General features: G+C 50.3%; 1 long non-coding RNA gene and 9 other non-coding genes across 20 annotated transcripts in view; all 10 read right to left on the bottom strand.

The window, feature by feature from the left end:
• LOC103351271 (uncharacterized) overlaps positions 1–17,458 on the bottom strand; it is a 153,485-nt gene that overhangs the window by 79,238 nt on the left and 56,789 nt on the right. For 6 of the 11 annotated variants that reach the window (XR_011380657.1, XR_011380654.1, XR_011380655.1 and 3 more), the window contains 13 exons: positions 16,544–16,669; positions 16,103–16,147; positions 10,950–15,114; positions 10,511–10,555; positions 9,445–9,527; positions 9,208–9,331; positions 8,779–8,823; positions 7,383–7,528; positions 5,723–5,849; positions 5,294–5,338; positions 3,935–4,059; positions 3,734–3,800; positions 3,492–3,536 (listed from right to left, as the gene is read on the bottom strand). This is a non-coding gene — a long non-coding RNA (uncharacterized lncRNA). The other 5 variants (XR_011380658.1, XR_011380659.1, XR_011380656.1 and 2 more) reach the window with 5 other exon arrangements.
• On the bottom strand, positions 2,069–2,148 carry LOC127483972 (small nucleolar RNA SNORD115). The gene has a single exon (XR_007910763.1). It is a non-coding gene; the product is annotated as a small nucleolar RNA SNORD115 (small nucleolar RNA).
• LOC127483938 (small nucleolar RNA SNORD115) lies at positions 3,785–3,864 on the bottom strand. The gene has a single exon (XR_007910729.1). It is a non-coding gene; the product is annotated as a small nucleolar RNA SNORD115 (small nucleolar RNA).
• LOC127483906 (small nucleolar RNA SNORD115) lies at positions 5,572–5,652 on the bottom strand. Its single transcript, XR_007910697.1, has one exon. It is a non-coding gene; the product is annotated as a small nucleolar RNA SNORD115 (small nucleolar RNA).
• On the bottom strand, positions 7,286–7,365 carry LOC127483952 (small nucleolar RNA SNORD115). Its single transcript, XR_007910743.1, has one exon. It is a non-coding gene; the product is annotated as a small nucleolar RNA SNORD115 (small nucleolar RNA).
• On the bottom strand, positions 9,057–9,137 carry LOC127483895 (small nucleolar RNA SNORD115). The gene has a single exon (XR_007910686.1). It is a non-coding gene; the product is annotated as a small nucleolar RNA SNORD115 (small nucleolar RNA).
• On the bottom strand, positions 10,799–10,879 carry LOC127483924 (small nucleolar RNA SNORD115). The gene has a single exon (XR_007910715.1). It is a non-coding gene; the product is annotated as a small nucleolar RNA SNORD115 (small nucleolar RNA).
• On the bottom strand, positions 13,298–13,377 carry LOC127483974 (small nucleolar RNA SNORD115). The gene has a single exon (XR_007910765.1). It is a non-coding gene; the product is annotated as a small nucleolar RNA SNORD115 (small nucleolar RNA).
• LOC127483983 (small nucleolar RNA SNORD115) lies at positions 14,669–14,748 on the bottom strand. Its single transcript, XR_007910772.1, has one exon. It is a non-coding gene; the product is annotated as a small nucleolar RNA SNORD115 (small nucleolar RNA).
• On the bottom strand, positions 16,393–16,473 carry LOC127483896 (small nucleolar RNA SNORD115). Its single transcript, XR_007910687.1, has one exon. It is a non-coding gene; the product is annotated as a small nucleolar RNA SNORD115 (small nucleolar RNA).

The raw sequence follows: 17,458 nt of genomic DNA, 5'->3' as shown, positions 1-17,458 counted from the left end.
AGTACTTGGGCCATCCTCCACTGCACTCCCTGGCCACAGCAGAGAGCTGGCCTGGAAGAGGGGCAACCGGGACAGCATCCGGCGCCCCGCCCGGGACTAGAACCCGTTGTGCCAGCGCTGCAAGGCGGAGGATTAGCCTAGTGAGCCACGGCGCCGGCCTGAGATCCCTAGTGTCTTAATACTGTTGGTTATACCAAGAGGCAACATAGAGATGTTACAGCCTCCATAGGTACAGTGGCTTTGGAAGTGTAGGGTCCTCCCTCAGGAATTTTTTTCATTCCTTTCCAGGTGCCCACACCATTCCAAGGATTCAGGAAAAGTGTTCAGAAACCCAGAGCCCAGAGGGACAGCTCATTGAGAAGCATAGCCCCAGGTTGTCTTCTGGTGCCTCCCAGGGTACATCCCTAATTTTGCATTGAGTGATCAGCCATGATACCCAACTGCAACACACAGGACCAATGCCATCCATTCACCTGGGAACCAGGATGCAAATGTGGATGCTACCACTTGGTAGCACATCGCACTGGAAGAAACAAGAGGATGAAGGGAGATGAAGAAGCAGTGCCCAAAGATATACCCACAACTTGGCAAATTGGGATCATACACCATGCCTAAGGAAAAAGTAGCTTGGATGGATCCAGCAGGATAAAGAATTTTTCCTAGGGACTGCATTCATGACTGGGGGTAGCATCCAGGTGTGCATTCCTATGGGTCTACCCTGAAAGGCCTATATGGAAACCTTGATGGATAAGCATGTGAGGGCTCGGCCCAAGAATCGGAAGACTGGTTTCACAATATAACCCAAGGAAACACCCATGGTGCCCTGTGCCTACCAACACAGGGTCACTGTATAGGCCTGGGCAAATGGTTGTAGGATGCAGGCAAACAGTGGATTCTAGGAGCTAAGGCTGTGCCAACCAGAATCATTGTTGGCTGATGGTCACAGCCCATCTAAATGCAATATACACCCCAAAGATGGGTTATGGCCATTAGGATGGAACATGGATAACTCTATCAAGGGGCCTTGGTGTCTCCAATGGAGGAGTGGGAACATGGGCACAGGACATGCTTTGGCATCCTTAATAGGCCCATTATTCTGAGTCATTCTTCATGATCCATGAACACCAGCACTATTAAGAGTCAAGGGATGGGGCTGGTGCCGCAGCTCAATAGGCTAATCCTCTGCCTTGCAGCGCCGGCACACCGGGTTCTAGTCCCGGTCGGGACACCGGATTCTGTCCCGGTTGCCCCTCTTCCAGGCCAGCTCTCTGCTATGGCCCAGGAGTGCAGTGGAGGATGGCCCAAGTGTTTGGTCCCTGCACCCCATGGTAGACCAGGATAAGTACCTGGCTCCTGCCATCGGATCAGCGCGGTGCACCGACTACAGTGCACCAGCCGCGGCGGCCATTGGAGGGTGAACCAACAGCAAAGGAAGACCTTTCTCTCTGTCTCTCTGTCTCTCTCTCTTTCACTGTCCACTCTGCCTGTCAAAAAAAAGAGTCAAGGGATAGAAAAGGGGTGTCCTTGAAGTCACCCTACAGATGCCATGGGCCAATTATTGACATCCAATGACATGATATCAAACTGAGAGTCCCTGGGTCCTAGACTCCAGTAGCCTTGTGACCTACATGAAGCTACCAGGATTCCAGATATCTGCAGATCCAGCTGCTCCAAAAAATTACTACACTTAGGGTGGTCATCCATATGAGCCTTATAGAGGAACTGAGGCCTGCCCAAACACAGAGGCCTGATCCTACTGTCAACTCACTTAGTCATACCAGCAAGTGCCTTGGACACTATGATACCTGCCATGTAGCATATCTAACTGAAAGAACAAGGGAGCACAGGGAGCTGAAGAGACTCTGCATTACCCTGCAAAGCGGCCAGTAGAGAGCACACACCAAGTTCAAGGAGGATGGAGCTTAGATGGTTCCAGCAGGAGCACTCAAAACTCAATACTGGAGACTACACTTGGCCTGGGGGGGCCTCCTGGTATCCAATACTCAGGTTCTCCACCCTTGAGGCACATGTGCACCCTGGAATACTCTTGACTGACTTTCACTTGGATGGGCCTCAACGCAATCCTATTGAGCATGAATTTTAGTCATCAAGTCACGTCGATACAGTATGAGGTCTCATCATCAACCCAAAACCAGGAATCACAAGAGTACCCCTTATATCCATACTAACTCCATGGCCTGGATGTTTTGGTGTACCATAGGCAGTCCCAGACACTTCCTACACCTATGGGGATGACACCCCCAGCTAATGTGCAACTAGATATACACCAGAACCCTTGTCCCCATGGCACTGGGCCCCCTTGGTTTCCTCTACTGACATCTTCTGTGGTAAAAGGAGGTAAATGGGGGTGAAAAGGCTGCAGGGCCATGGAAGGGTGCACTGGTTCCACAGTGTGCTTTGGCTTCGTTGGCCCAGGTGAGTCCTCCTAGGAGCCCATCTTGTAGCTGGAGTTGACACTGGCAAGTTCTGCCCATGTCACCCAAAACTGTGGGGCCTTGGTCACTGGGACAGAAAGAAAGACTCAGACAGGATCTTCTTGAGAGCAGAGGTTAAATCCAAAAATACTTCTTGCCCCCAAGACTCACATCCATGTAGGACCCAGGCTAGTCAATCAAGCAACTGCCCAATCAAAGCATCAAAATACATGCTCTGGAAAATATATCCACGGGTAATTCATAGGGCCTTTCTCTTACTAACACAGGGTTGCTGTACAAGCCTATGTGCAAGGGTGCAAGCTGCAAAAGCATAGTGGATTCTGAGAGATCAGGTTGTATCTGTAGAAACAACTTCTAATTGATACTACAAACCACAGTATCAACATGTCTGGATAACGGGGTAGTGACATCGAGCTGGGCCATGGTGCATTTTTACCATGGTGCTTGTTGCCTCCCATGAAGGAGTGGGAGCCCAGGCCTAGGTATTACACTGGCATTCTTGTTGGGCTCAATACAGTCCAATCCCACAAATGTGGCCATGAATGCCAGCCCCTAGTCAAAGCAAGCACAGGGGATGATCTGTGACTAGGCCAACCAAGCAGCTTCCATGGCCTGGGTATGTACCTTTCTGAAAAGATACTAGGTTGAGAGTCCATGGGCCCTAGATTCCAGTGGCCTTGTGACACACATGAAGCTCCCTGTCTACCAGACACCTGCAGAGCCAGTTGCTCCATGAAACTCACTGACTGCTTGATGTGGTATCTGTATGGCCCTCATTGGGATCAGAGCCCTGCCATCAAAAAGTTGCCTGGTCCTTAGTGCTGGCCCATTTACAGCCATGCTAGCAATGCAACCATGGGCCTCTGCAGGTTAAGTTCTTCCAGATATTAACACAAAGTTGCTCAGCTCACTCAAGAGTACTGCCCAAGTCTGCCTTTCTGTGACTCCATGGGTCCAACCCAGAGGCTCATGTCTGGTGACTCAACAGAACCCCTGCTGCCCACACAGGCCCATGGACACCCTCTATCCACTCACCTGGAAACTGGGGTGTAACTGTTCCCCACTGTGCAGCTCCTCACACTGAAAGACAGAAGAGGATGAAATGTATCTAAGGAGCCCCAAGTATGGTCCGACAACTCAGACAGTGGGGAAAACACAAGAAATCCAAGGAAGATGGAGCATGGGTTCACCCTGCATGAGCAGCCAGCTCCAGTAGGGTACTGTGTCGAGGCCATGATCCAGAGTCCCTGAAGTCTCCAGTCCCTAGTGATACTCACCTTGAAGACACCTGGGTACCCAAGGTCCTCTTGCACCACTGTCACTAGGCTGGGCCTCAGCGTAATCCTATTGAGCATGATTTTTATGTCATCATCTCATTCAAGACAGTATGAGGTCTCATCATTGACCCAACCCACAGAAACAAACAACAAGACCTCTGAAAGCAATCCCACTGATAGTGCCTATTAATATTGGCTTACCTCAGGCAGTCCTCGACGATTCCTTCTTCAACATGGCTGGCATTGTTCATTGGCTGCTCATTGGTTGCTGGCACCTTGTCCACAGCTCTTGAACGGGATCTGTTCATCTGTGCACATGGAGTGAGCTGGGAGTGAACAGACAGCAAGAACAGGCTATGGTGCACTGAATCTGAGAGAGCTTTGACTCTAATCAGCTCATGTGAGGTTTCCAGGAGGCTGCCTCTGTGGGCATCTTGGTTTGCACAGGCTACAACTTCATTGCCTGAAACTTTTGGGCTTCTTGGTCACAGGGTCAGAGAGAGCAAGTCAGACTGTGTCACCATGCTGGAAGTGGCTAACACCAAATCCCTTCTTACCTCGATCCTAAATTTGGCCCAGGACCCGGTATTGACTAGAAGGGGCTTCCATGCACCTGATATCAAAGAACCGATGGCATAAGATGCATCACAGGAAGCCTTGGTGGGGTTTTTCCATGACTCACTCAGCATTTCTATCCAGGCCAGGCCTGTGTGTTAAGGTAGTGGGTGTGAATACAACCTGCTTCCCAGGATCTCCAGCTATGTACTCCAAGATACCTTCCTCCCATGGTGTCTGTACTCAGCAGTCCTGGACATATCCTAAACATGGGGAAGGGGCATCAGCCCAGACATGGATCCTTCGTTTGTGGGGCTTTGGTGCGTCTCATGGAGAAGTGGATGGCGGGACCAAGACAGACCCCATGTCCTTATAAGTTCACCTCGGTTCAAAGCTCACCCATGTGAGAAGGAAAGCTGATCCCTGGATGAGGCAAGTGCCAGGCATGGGACAAGCTTGGCACCACCATTCAGGTGACCTAGGCTAAGTGTCCGAATCCCCAGACTGGATACTGCCTGATGGTGCTGTGTCTTAGTATTCAGCTACCATGTTACCAGGCATGTGAAGCTACCATGCTACCAGGCACCTGCAGAGTCAGCTCTCCCATCAACCCTCCCTCATGATGGTTTTTATCCCCTTCCCATGCTTCCAACAGAATCTGAGCCAGTTCCTAACAAAGACATGTAATCCCAAGTTTTGCCAACTCCTAGATAAAAGATCAAGGCAATGCATACCCACTTTAGTACACATAGGAGAATTGGAAGCCAACAGCCTCACTAAACCCTTCCCCGGGATCCATTGCCAACTCTCAGTTGGCCCCTGAACCAGGCCGTGGGTTCGTGCAAGGCATTCTATATCTCAGAGTCCAAAGGGGTATAGCCGGCTCTGGAGCACAGTCAGAGGTGTCCATCCTTTTTCACCATAGGTCCACATCCTGTGCTTGTGACAGGTGCTCTGACCCCCAGATACTGCCCAGAGGCCCCATGATCCTCGCTGTACACTCACCTGGGATGTGGGATACAAGGGAGTTCTGATGGGCAGCACATCTCACTGAAAGGCACAAGAGGATGAAAGGAGCTGAAGATGGAGCCCCAGTCCAGCACCACAATTCAGCCCATGGGGAACACACCCTTGCCAAGGAGGAAAAAACTTTGGTAGATCCCGCGGGAGCAGATCTGCTGCCTGGGACGTTTTCCCAGTTGGGTGCCTAAGTTCCACAGTGTCTCTTGCATGGGAAAGCACATAGGGACCCTGCTGTCCTCCTGCACCACTGTCACTAGGCTGGGCCTCAGCGTAATCCTATTGAGCATGATTTTTAAGTCGTCATCTCTCTTCAAGACAGTATGAGGTCTCATCATTGACCCAACCAGAGGAACCATACAATGGAATCCCATTGTCACTGCCCTAACACTACAGCCCATAGGATTGACGTACCTCAGGAAGTCAGAAACATTTCATTCTCTCTTGGTGATGGAACAACAAGCTTGATTGCTCATGGCCCTTGATCACGGCCCTTGCTCCACAAACTGGACCTCGTAGGGGCTTCCATTGGTGACACTATCTGTGGGATAGGGAGGTGATTGGGTGTGAACTACAGCAGCAGCATAATAGGATACACGGATCCAGAGCATGCTTAGGCCACCATCATCCCAGATGAGGTTTTCAGGTTCCTACCCCTGTATGTGTGCTTGGTCTCTGTGATCCAGAGATCTACTAGGTAATTCTTCAGCTTGGAACTGGCTACCATCATTATTCTTTCAAGCTGAAACACACAGGTCCTGGCTGGAAATGGGACTGGACAAGCAATCAAAGGCCTGCATAAGCATAAAACTTCTGGATCCTAAGACCTAGAACTTTGGGTCCTGGGTCTACCAACACAATGTTGTCTTACAGGGCCAGTAGCTCAGCTGGAGACTGCCTGAACAAACTGTATTTTTGTGGGTCCCATAGAAGACACAGTCCTCTCACTATTGCTGCCCACCTCAGTCCCAAACACATCCCAGTGATGGGATATAGGCATTGGGCAAAACCATGGTACACCCTTCCCATGTGGCTTTGGTGCCTCCCATGGAGGAGCAGAACCCTGGGATCAGTAGCGTCCTGACATCCTTGCTGGGCTCAACCAGTCCAAAACCCATGAACATAGCCTGTGCATGCCAGCCACTGGAACAAACAAGCAGTGGGAATGTGAAATGCCTGGTATCACCCTGTAGGTGCCATGTATCATTTGTTGGTACCTCTATGACCTAGCACAGACCAGAGCCTCCCTGCAGCCTAGAACAATGGAACTGTGGCTCACATAAAACTCCCGGCTGCCAGGCCCCTGCAGAACTAGCTGAATGGCCTGTTCTCCCTCAGTGGCCTGTGGATCCCTCTGAATCTTAATCCTGGCCTTATCCTCAGTGTCTGCAAACTTCTGGGTATACTAGCAAGTCAACCCAGAGCTGTTGCAATATAACAAGAACTAGTTGCAGCACTGGCCCAATGTTACTCCTCATTCAGGACTGTTTCTATTCCACACTTGGTACTCTCACCAGCCAAAGGGTTTAATTACACTGATTGGCACCACAGAACCCAAGCTCACCCAAGACCATGGCCCGAGGCTGCCTTCCTGGGTCTCTGGTTCTACCCATGAGGTTCATTTGGCAACATGCCCAGAACACCTGCTACCCTACACAGGTCCAATTACACTCTCCATTCACTCACCTAGAACCCTTAGTGCAAGAGTGATCAATGGTGCAGTTAATCTTTTGAAAGACAGTTTGGAACACAGGAGCTGAGGGAGGGGTCTGCAGTTCAGGACAGTAACTTTTACAGCACAAAACACACTATAAACCCAATGAGGGTAGAGTTCATGTGACTCCTGCAAAAGTAGCCGATCATGCCTGAAGATCACAGCCTTTCAAGAGGGGCCTTGAGTTCTCCAATCCCCAGGGTCTCCTCCCCTGGAAGGCACCTGTTTACACCAAATTCCTCTTGTACTACTGTCACTAGGCTGGGCCTCAGCGTAATCCTATTGAGCATGATTTTTAGTCATCATCTCTCTTCGAGACAGTATGAGGTCTCATCATCAAACCAACCCCAGGAAACACACCTCAAGAATCTCTGTGAGCCCTCCCACCGATAACGCTGTTAGGACTGGCTTTCCTCTGGAAGTCCTGGACATTTCCTTCTTCATGGCTAGCATCAACAGCTCAAAGGCTGCTGGCACCTTGTCCACAGGGATTCCTCTGCTGACATCTGTGAACAAGGAGGGGTTTGGATGTGAACATAGAGCAGGAACAGGCTAGGGTTCACTGGCTCTCAAGCTTGCTTTGGCCCTGACAGCCCAGGTGAAGCTTCCAGGAGACTGCCCTTATAGGCATCATGGTTTGGGCAGGCTCTGTGCACCTTGCCTGAAATTTCTGGGTCTGTTGGTCACAGGACTGGAGAAGGCAACTCAGATTGTGTCACCATGCTGGACACGGCTAACCCCACTCCCCTTCTCTTGTGCCCAATTCTAGCCTGGGACTGGGTTGGACTAGAAAGAGCTGGCATAGACTTGATATTAGGGAACTGATGGCATTAGATGCATCACAGGAACCCTGGGGGGCCTTGTGACTACCAATATGGCATTACTGTCCAGGCCAGGCCTGTGAACTATGGTAAAGGCTGGTAGACAAAACCTTCATGTTGGGATCTCCTGCTATACACTCCAGAGACACCTTCTTCCCATGATCTCTGCCCACTGCAGTCCTGTGCACATCCTAAAGATTGGGAAGGGGCATCGGCCTAGAACATGGATCCTTTGTTTATGGGAATTGGCAAAACTCATGGAGGAGTGGGAGCCCTGGACCAGGACGAACTCTGTATCCTTAATATGTTCAACTCAGTCAAAGCTAACTCTTGTGAAAGGGAATGCTGTCCCATTTAATGAGGCAAGTGCCAGGGATGGGGCATGCAGGGCACCGCCATACAGGTGACCTGAGATAGGTGTCTGAATCCCCCTGACTGGATACTGCCTGATGGTGCTTTGTCCTAGTATGCAGCTACCATGTTGCCTGGCATGTGAAGCTACCATGCTGCCAGGCACCTGCAAAGCTAGCTCTCCCACCAAATGCCTCTCACTGATGTTTGTGGTCATCTGCCCAGGCATCCAACATAGTCAGAGCCACTCCTTCAAAAGACTCTTGATCCCAAATAAAGCCCACACCTAGCCAAAAAAGCAAGGCAATGCAGAGCCATTGCAGCCCACTTAGGAGAAGTGGTGCCAATGGCCACAAATAAACCCTTCCCTAGGATCCACTGCCAACCTTCTCTTGGCCCCCAAACCGAGCCAGCAGTTCATGTAGGATGTTCTGGAACAAAGAGTCCGAAGGGACACAAATGGCTCTGGAGTACAGTCAGAGGTAGCCACCCTTTTCACCATAGGTCCACTTCCTGTGCTTGTGACAGGTGCTCTGACCCCCAGATACTGCCCAGAGGCCCCATGATCCTCACTGTACACTCACCTGGGATGTGGGATACAAGGGAGTTCTGATGGGCAGCACATCTCACTGAAAGGCACAAGAGGATGAAAGGAGCTGAAGATGGAGCCCCAGTCCAGCACCACAATTCAGCCCATGGGGAACACACCCTTGCCAAGGAGGAAAAAACTTTGGTAGATCCCGCGGGAGCAGATCTGCTGCCTGGGACGTTTTCCCAGTTGGGTGCCTAAGTTCCACAGTGTCTCTTGCATGGGAAAGCACATAGGGACCCTGCTGTCCTCCTGCACCACTGTCACTAGGCTGGGCCTCAGCGTAATCCTATTGAGCATGATTTTTAAGTCATCATCTCTCTTCAAGACAGTATGAGGTCTCATCATTGACCCAACCAGAGGAACCATACAATGGAATCCCATTATCACTGCCCTAACACTACAGCCCATAGGATTGACGTACCTCAGGAAGTCAGAGACATTTCATTCTCTCTTGGTGATGGAACAAGCTTGATTGCTCATGGCCCTTGATCACGGCCCTTGCTCCACAAACTGGACCTCGTAGGGGCTTCCATTGGTGACACTATCTGTGGGATAGGGAGGTGATTGGGTGTGAACTACAGCAGCAGCATAATAGGATACACGGATCCAGAGCATGCTTAGGCCACCATCATCCCAGATGAGGTTTTCAGGTTCCTACCTCTCTAGGTGTGCTTGGTCTATGTGACTGAGAGGCCTATTAGGCCAGAAACGTAGTATTGGAGGTAGTTTCCACCATTGTTCCTGCAAGCCGAAAGACACAGGTCCTGGCTGGAAATGGGACTGGACAAGCAAGCATAGTAATAACCGTAGTTCAAAATCCCAAAACATAAAACTGTGGTTCCTGGACCTACCAATACATTGTTGCCTCACATCTTCAGGAGCTCATATGGGGATGTCTGAATGCACTGTATCCTCAGAGGAAAGGCTGGGCCCCATGTAGACACTGCCCTCCTCTGGTTACTGCCCAACTAATTCCCGAACACATCCCCATGATGGGTTATGTGCATTGGGTGGGACCATGGCCCATGTGGCTTTTGTGTGTACTGTTGAGGAACAGAACCCCAGGCTCAGTGAAGGCCCTGGCATCCTTGGTGGGCTCAGGTTAGTCCAAAACACATATACGTGGCCTGCAAATGCCAGCCACTGGACCAGGCAAGCAGCAGCTATATGGAATGCATGGCATCAACTTTTATGTGCTATGAATCACTTGTAGAACCTCTCTGACCAGGCACAGCTCAGAGATCCCTGCAGCATAGCACAGTGGAACCACGGCCCACATAAAACTCCCAGGCTGCCTGGCACCTGCAGACCTGGCTGAATGATCAACTCTCCCTTACTGCCTTAGTGTGATCTTGCCTGGGTCTTCTTGTGAATCTCATCCCTGTCCCTGGCCAGTGGCCTTATTATTAGTGTTTTCCAACATCTTTCCACACCTTCAAGTCAACCAAGATGTGCTGTAACCCAATGAGAACCAGCGGTAGCACTGCCCCAATGTGTCCCTTTGTTCAGAAGTATATAAACTCTTTATTTGGCACCCTCACCAGGCAAGGGATTTAAGTCCATTGATCTGCACCTCAGAGTCCAAAGTTTCATCGCTCACTAAAGACCATGGCTCAAGGCTGCCTTCCTGGGTCTCTGTGGTTCCTCCCATCACACTCTTGGGATGACATGACCAGAGTACTCACTGTCCCACAAAGGCCCAATTACAACCTCCATCCACTCACCTAGAACCCTTGGTTCAAGGTTGCTCCATAGGGCAGCTCATCTCACTGAAAGACAGTTTTAGATATAGGAGAGGAGGGTGGAGCACTCAGTGTAGGACAGCAAATTTTACGGCAGGGATCAAATAACAAACCCCATGAGGATAGAGTTTTTATGAATCCTGCACAAGCTGATTCTGCCTGCAGGTCACTTCCTCCCATGGGGGTCCTTGAGTTCTACAGCCACCAGAGTCCCCTCCCCTGGAAGGCATCTGGTTACCCCAAGACCCTACGAACCACTGTCACTAGGCTGGGCCTCAGCGTAATCCTATTGAGCATGATTTTTAAGTCATCATCTCTCTTCGAGACAGTATGAGGTATCATCATCGACCCAACCCCACAAACCACAGCACAGGGATACCCCGGCACCATCCCAACTCCAAGGCTCAGGTTTCTGGCTTACCACAGGCAGTTGCAGATATTTTCCAACAATGCAGGCAGGATGAGCTCGTGGGCTGTTGGGTTCATGACCACAGCTCTTGCTTCTGGGACACTGAAACACATGTATGTTTCATCTGGTGACATCATCTGTGGGACTAGGAGGAGGCACGTGTGAACACACAGCTGGTGCAGGTAAGGATGCATTGGTTCCCCAGCATACACTGTCCCCATTGGCCTAGGTGAGGCCTACCATGAGGCCACCCCTATAGGTGTGTGGGGTTGGAAAAGCTATGCCACCTTTCCTGAGAACTTTTGACCCCTATAAACCTCCCAGGCAGCCAGGCATATGCACAGCCTGGTACCCCACAAAACCCCTATCCCTACCTTTTGTGTCTTCATCCAATCTTCATCCAAGGCCTCCTTGAAATCTTTTTTTTTTTTACAGGCAGAGTGGACAGTGAGAGAGAGAGGGACAGAGAGAAAGGTCTTCCCTTCACCGTTGGTTTACCCTCCAATGGCCGCCGAGGCCGGCGTGCTGTGGCTGGCGCACCGCGCTGATCTGAAGGCAGGAGCCAGGTGCATATCCTGGTCTCCCATGGGGTGCAGGGCCCAAGCACCTGGGCCATCCTCCACTGCACTCCCGGGCCACAGTAGAGAGCTGGCCTGGAAGAGGGGAAAATGGGACAGAATCCGGCGCCCCAACTGGGACTAGAACCCGGTGTGCCGGCGCCGCTAGGTGGAGGATTAGTCTATTGAGCCGTGGCGCTGGCCTCCTTGAAATCTAAACCCAGCACTCACACTGTGGTTGGACACCCAGAAGTCAAGAACTTCCAACATATCAGACAAGACAACTCAGAGGCTCTCCAGCTCACCTAGAACAAACATGGGCACTGGCCAAATGTGAACCACCCCCAGGAACTTTGGTATCTCTTAATTGGGCCCAAACCCAGGCCACAAGTTAGCTTTCATTGGCTGATCCGCTGTGACAATCTATTTCCTAACAAAGACCCCATAGTCCCTGCCATGCACTCCCGTGGGAGTCCCAAAACCCTTTCCTCCCCAGAGAACTATTTGTGCCTTTAGTCTGGCTGAACATTCTTGCACTGGCACAGCTCAGAAGAGTGGTGTCAAGGGTCTTACCAAAGGAGTCCCCAGAACAGCTCTGGTCCTACCAAGATTGTATCCTTGTCCAGACCTAGGGGCTCAGGTGCAAGCTCTGATCACACACTGGAACCCATGAATTCAGGCTACGGATCCAAAGAAAATTTCCCCCAAGGACACTGCCTACTGAGTTGCATGCACATCCCACAGTTGGGGCAAGGCATTGGGCTGGACTATGGCCCTGCAGCTACCATAGCACAGATGCCTCCGCTTCCCTCATTGGTCATCAAACTGATCATTTCTGTGTGCTAGGTTCTAGGGGCCCTGCAACCCGGTTGTAGATCCCAGGCTGCTAGAAACCTGCATAGCTGGCAGCCTGGCCAAATTCCCTCCTATTCTCAAATTGATCCTCAAACCAGACCTCTTAAGGAAGCTGAACCTGCACCTTCAGAACGCCAGATCCCTCGTGTCTTAATACTGCTGGTTACACCAACAGGCAACACAGAGATGTTATATAGCCCCATAGGAGCAGTGGCAACTTCGAAAGCACATGATCCATCAGCGCGGTGCGCCGGCTGCAGCGCGCCGGCCGCGGCGGCCATTGGAGGGTGAACCAACGACAAAGGAAGACCTTTCTCTCTGTCTGTCTCTCTCTCACTGTCCACTCTGCCTGTCAAAAAAAAAGAAAGAAAGAAAGAAAGAAAGAAAGAAAGAAAGAAAGAAAGAAAGAAAGAAAGCAAGCAAGAAAGCACATGATCCTCCCTCAGGAACAGTTTTCATTCCTTTCCAGGTACACACACATTTCTGGGGATTCAGGTAAGGTATTCAGGACCTCAGAGCCCAAAGAGAGACAGCTCACTCAGGATCATAGCCCCAGGTTGCATTCTGATGTCTCCCTGAGTACATTCCTAACTTTTGCATTGAGTGACCGGCCATGATACCCAACTCCACCACACAAGACCCATGCCATGCACTCACCTGGGAACGAGGATGCAAGTGTGACCCACTGGGTTCTACATCTCTTGGAAGAAAAAAGAGGATGAAGGGAGATGAAGAAGGAGCCCCACAAAATATACCCATAACTTGGCAAGTTGGGATAACACACCACATCCAAGGAGGAAATAGCTTGATTGGATTCATCAGGATCAAAGACTCTTTCCTAGGGACTACATTCAGGACTGGGGTAGCCTCCAGGTGTGCATTCCTATGGGTCTACCCTGAAAGGCACTTGTGGACTCTAGGGTACTCCTGGCACCCTGTAACTATGTGAGGCCTTAGAGTAATCCTATTGAGCATGATTTTAAGTCATCATCTCTCTTTGAGACATTCTGTTATCTCATCATATACCCAACCCCAGTGAACACAGCAGGAGGAGTCCCTGGAGCCATCACAACATATGGCAAGGATGGATGGATTGGCTTACCATGGGCAGTATTGGTCATTTAGTCAGGAGTGAACAGAGAACAGGCCCGTATTAGGCTGCAAAGATTCCAGAACATGATTTGACCTCATCAGATCAGATGAGTAGTTCCAGGAGTCTAACCCTGTAGGCGTGGTAGTGTTTAGCAAATTGCTGAGCTTCTAGGTTACTAGAACAGAAAGGGATACTTGGACAGGAGTGTCCTGCCAGAAATGGCGCCTTCCATCATACTTCCTGCCCCTAACATCCAGGTCCTATACGGAATTGTGCTGAACAAGCAGGTAATGGTTCAGCCTAAGTATCAGAAGACTGGATATATCTAAGGAGACACCTGCAGTGCCCTGGGCCTATCAAGTCAGGGTCACTGTATGGGCCTGAGCAACTTGTTGCAGGATGTACATGAACAGTAGATTCTGGGTCTCAAGCTGTGCCACCCAGAGAAACATTCAGCTTATGGTCACTGCCCATCTCAGTATGATATACACACCAAAGATGGTATAGAACAATTAGGATGAACCATGGACAACTCTACCGTGGAGCCTTGGTGTCTACCATGGAGGAGTGGGAACATGGGTCCAGAAGGTACACTGGCATCTTTGATAGGCCCAATTCAGTCTGAGTCATTCCTTATGGCCCATGAACCCCAGCACATAGAAAATTCAAGGGGTAGAAAAGTGTGTCCCTGGAACCATGCTACAAATGCTATGGCCTAAGTGCTTATACTACCACACCAGGCACCAAACTGAGAGCTCCTAGGTACTAGACTCCAATGGCCTTGTGACCCACATGAAGATACCAGATATCTGCAGATCCAGCTGCTCCACCAAACTATTTCACTTGGTGTGACCATCCATAGGGGCCATATAGAGGAACTAAGGCCTTCCCACACACAGAAGCCATATCCCTATTGTCTGCCCACCTACATTCACACCAAGAAAGTGCTTTGGAAATTATAGTACCTGTCAGGAAACATACCTCACTGAAAGACCACAGGAGCAAAGGGAGCTGAAGAAGAGACTGAGCATGACCTACAACATGGCCAGTAGAGAGCACACACCAAGTTCAAAGAGGAAGGAGCTAGGATGACTCCAGCAGGAGCAGCCACTCAAGCCTGAGGACTAAACCTATCCTGGGAAGCCTCCTGGTGTCCAATACCCAGCTTCTTACCCTGGAAGGCACATGTGCACCCTGGAATACTCGTGACTGACTATCACTTGGATGGGCCTCAGTACAATCCTATTGAGCATGAATTTTAGTCACTAAGATACTTTGAGACAGTGTGAAGTCTCATCATTAACCCAAACCCAGGAATCACAACAAGAGTAGCTCCTAGATACACACCAACTCAGGGGCCTGGATTTTTTGGTGTACTTGGACAGTCCCAGACATTTCCTACATCTATGGGGATGACACCCCCAGCTAATGTGCAACTAGATGTAGACCAGAGCCCTTGTCCCCATGGCACTGGGCCCCCTTGATTTCCTCTACTGACATCTGTGGAAAAAGGAAGTAAATGGGGGTGAAAAGGCAGCAGGGCCAGGCAAGGGTGTGCTGGTTCTTCAGCGTACTTTGGCTTCATTGGCCCAGGTGAGTTCTCCTAGCAGGCCATTCTATAGCTGGGGTGGGGACTGGCAAGTTCTGCCCATGTCATCCAAAACTGTGGGGCCTGTTCAGAGGGAAAGAGAGACACACACTCTGGTAGGATCTTTTTGAATAGCAATGATTAAATCCACAAATCTTTTTTGCCACCAAAATGTACATCCATGCCAGAACCAGGCTAGTCAAGTGAGCAATTTCTCAATCTAAGCACTGGAATACTTGCTACATAAGACATACCCCGGGTAATTCGTAGGGCAGGGCCTTCAGCATACTAAAACAGGGTTGCTTTACTAGCTTGTGTGCTTTGGTACAGGCTGTGAGAGCACAATGTATCCTGAGAGATCAGGCTGTGCCTGCCTGCAAAAACAACTTCTTACTATTGTTACTGAAAAACACAGGATCAACACATCTGAATAATGAGTAAGTGACCACAGGCTGGGCCATGGCACATTTATATATTGCAGCCTTGATGTCAACGATGGAGGAGTAGGAGCCCAGACCCAGGAGTTGCACTGGCAATCTTAACAGGCCCAACACAGTCCAAGCCCATTAATGTGGCCATTGAATGCCAGCACCTAGAGAAGGCAAAGAGAAGAAATTTGGTGTGACTAGCACCACTCTGCAGGTGCCATGGCTCTGGTATTGGTTCCTCTCTGAAAAGACACTGGGTTGAGGGTTCATGGGCCCTAGGCTCCAGTGGCCTTGTGAGACAAGTGAAGCTCCCTGGCTACCAGACACCTACAGAGCCAGTTGCTCCATGAAACTCACTGACTGCTTGGTATGTTTGTCTGTATGGGCCTTATTTTGGATCTGAGCCCTGCCATCAAACAGTTGCCTGGTCCCTAGTGTTGGCACACTTACAGCCACAAGAGCAAGGCAACCATGGGCCTCTACATGTAAGTTCTTCAGGATATCAACCTAAAGGCGCTCACTCAAAAACTGCCCAAGTCTGCCTTTTTGTGTCTCCATGTGTCCAGCCCAGAGGCTCAAGTCTGGTGACCCACCAAAACCCCTACTGCCAGACACAGGCCAATGGACACCCTCTATCCACTCACCTGGAAACTGGGGTGTAACTGTTCCCCATTGTGCAGCTCCTCGCACTGAAAGACAGAAGAGGATGAAACGATCTAAGAAGGAGCCCTAAGCATGGTCTTGCAACTCAGACAGCAGGGAACACACAACAAACCCAAGGAAGATGGAGCATGGTGCACTCTGCATGAGCAGCTGCTCCAGTCTGGGTACTGTGTGCTGGCATATGAGACCTTGTAGTCTTCAGTCCCCAGCAATCCTCACCTAGAAGACACCTGGTTACCCCAAGGTCCTCTTGCACCACTGTCACTAGGCTGGGCCTCAGCGTAATCCTATTGAGCATGATTTTTAAGTCATCATCTCTCTTCAAGACAGTATGAAGTCTCATCATTGACCCAACCCATAGAAACAAACAACAAGACCTCTGAAAGCCATCCCACTGATAGTGCCTATTAATATTGGCTTACCTCAGGCAGTCCTGGATGATTCCTTCTTCAACAAGGCTGGCATCGCCAGTTCATTGGCTGCTGGCACCTTGTCCACAGTTCTTGAATTTGGTCTGTTCTCCATGGGGGTTCTTCTGCTGACACCATCTGTGCACATGGAGCAGGTTGGGAGTAAACAGACAGTAGGATCAGGCTATAGTACACTGACTCCCAAGCATGCTTTGACTCTAATCAGTCCAGGTGAGGTTTCCAGGAGGCTGCCTCTGTGGACATCTTGGTTTGCACAGGCTACAACTTCATTGCCTGAAACTTTTGGGCTTCTTGGTCACAGGGCCTGAGAGAGCAAGTCAGACTGTGTCACCATGCTGGAAGTGGCTAACACCAAATCCCTTCTTACCTCGATCGCAAATCTGGCTCAAGACCTGGTAAGGACTAGAAGGTGCTTGCATGCACCTGATATCAAAGAACCGATGGCATAAGATGCATCACAGGAAGCCTTGGTGGGGTTTTTCCATGACTCACTCAGCATTCCTATCCAGGCCAGGCCTGTGTGTTAAGGTAGTGGGTGTGAATACAACCTGCTTCCCAGGCTCTCCAGCTATGTACTCCAAGATACCTTCCTCCCATGGTGTCTGTACTCAGCAGTCCTGGACATATCCTAAACATGGGGAAGGGGCATCAGCCCAGACATGGATCCTTCGTTTGTGGGGCTTTGGTGCGTCTCATGGAGAAGTGGATGGCGGGACCAAGACAGACCCCATGTCCTTATAAGTTCACCTCGGTTCAAAGCTCACCCATGTGAGAAGGAAAGCTGATCCCTGGATGAGGCAAGTGCCAGGCATGGGACAAGCTTGGCACCACCATTCAGGTGACCTAGGCTAAGTGTCCGAATCCCCAGACTGGATACTGCCTGATGGTGCTGTGTCTTAGTATTCA

Source organism: Oryctolagus cuniculus, chromosome 12 (genome assembly GCF_964237555.1).
Source record: "Oryctolagus cuniculus chromosome 12, mOryCun1.1, whole genome shotgun sequence".
NCBI lineage: Eukaryota > Metazoa > Chordata > Mammalia > Lagomorpha > Leporidae > Oryctolagus > Oryctolagus cuniculus.
This window is presented reverse-complemented; position numbering and strand designations above follow the sequence as displayed.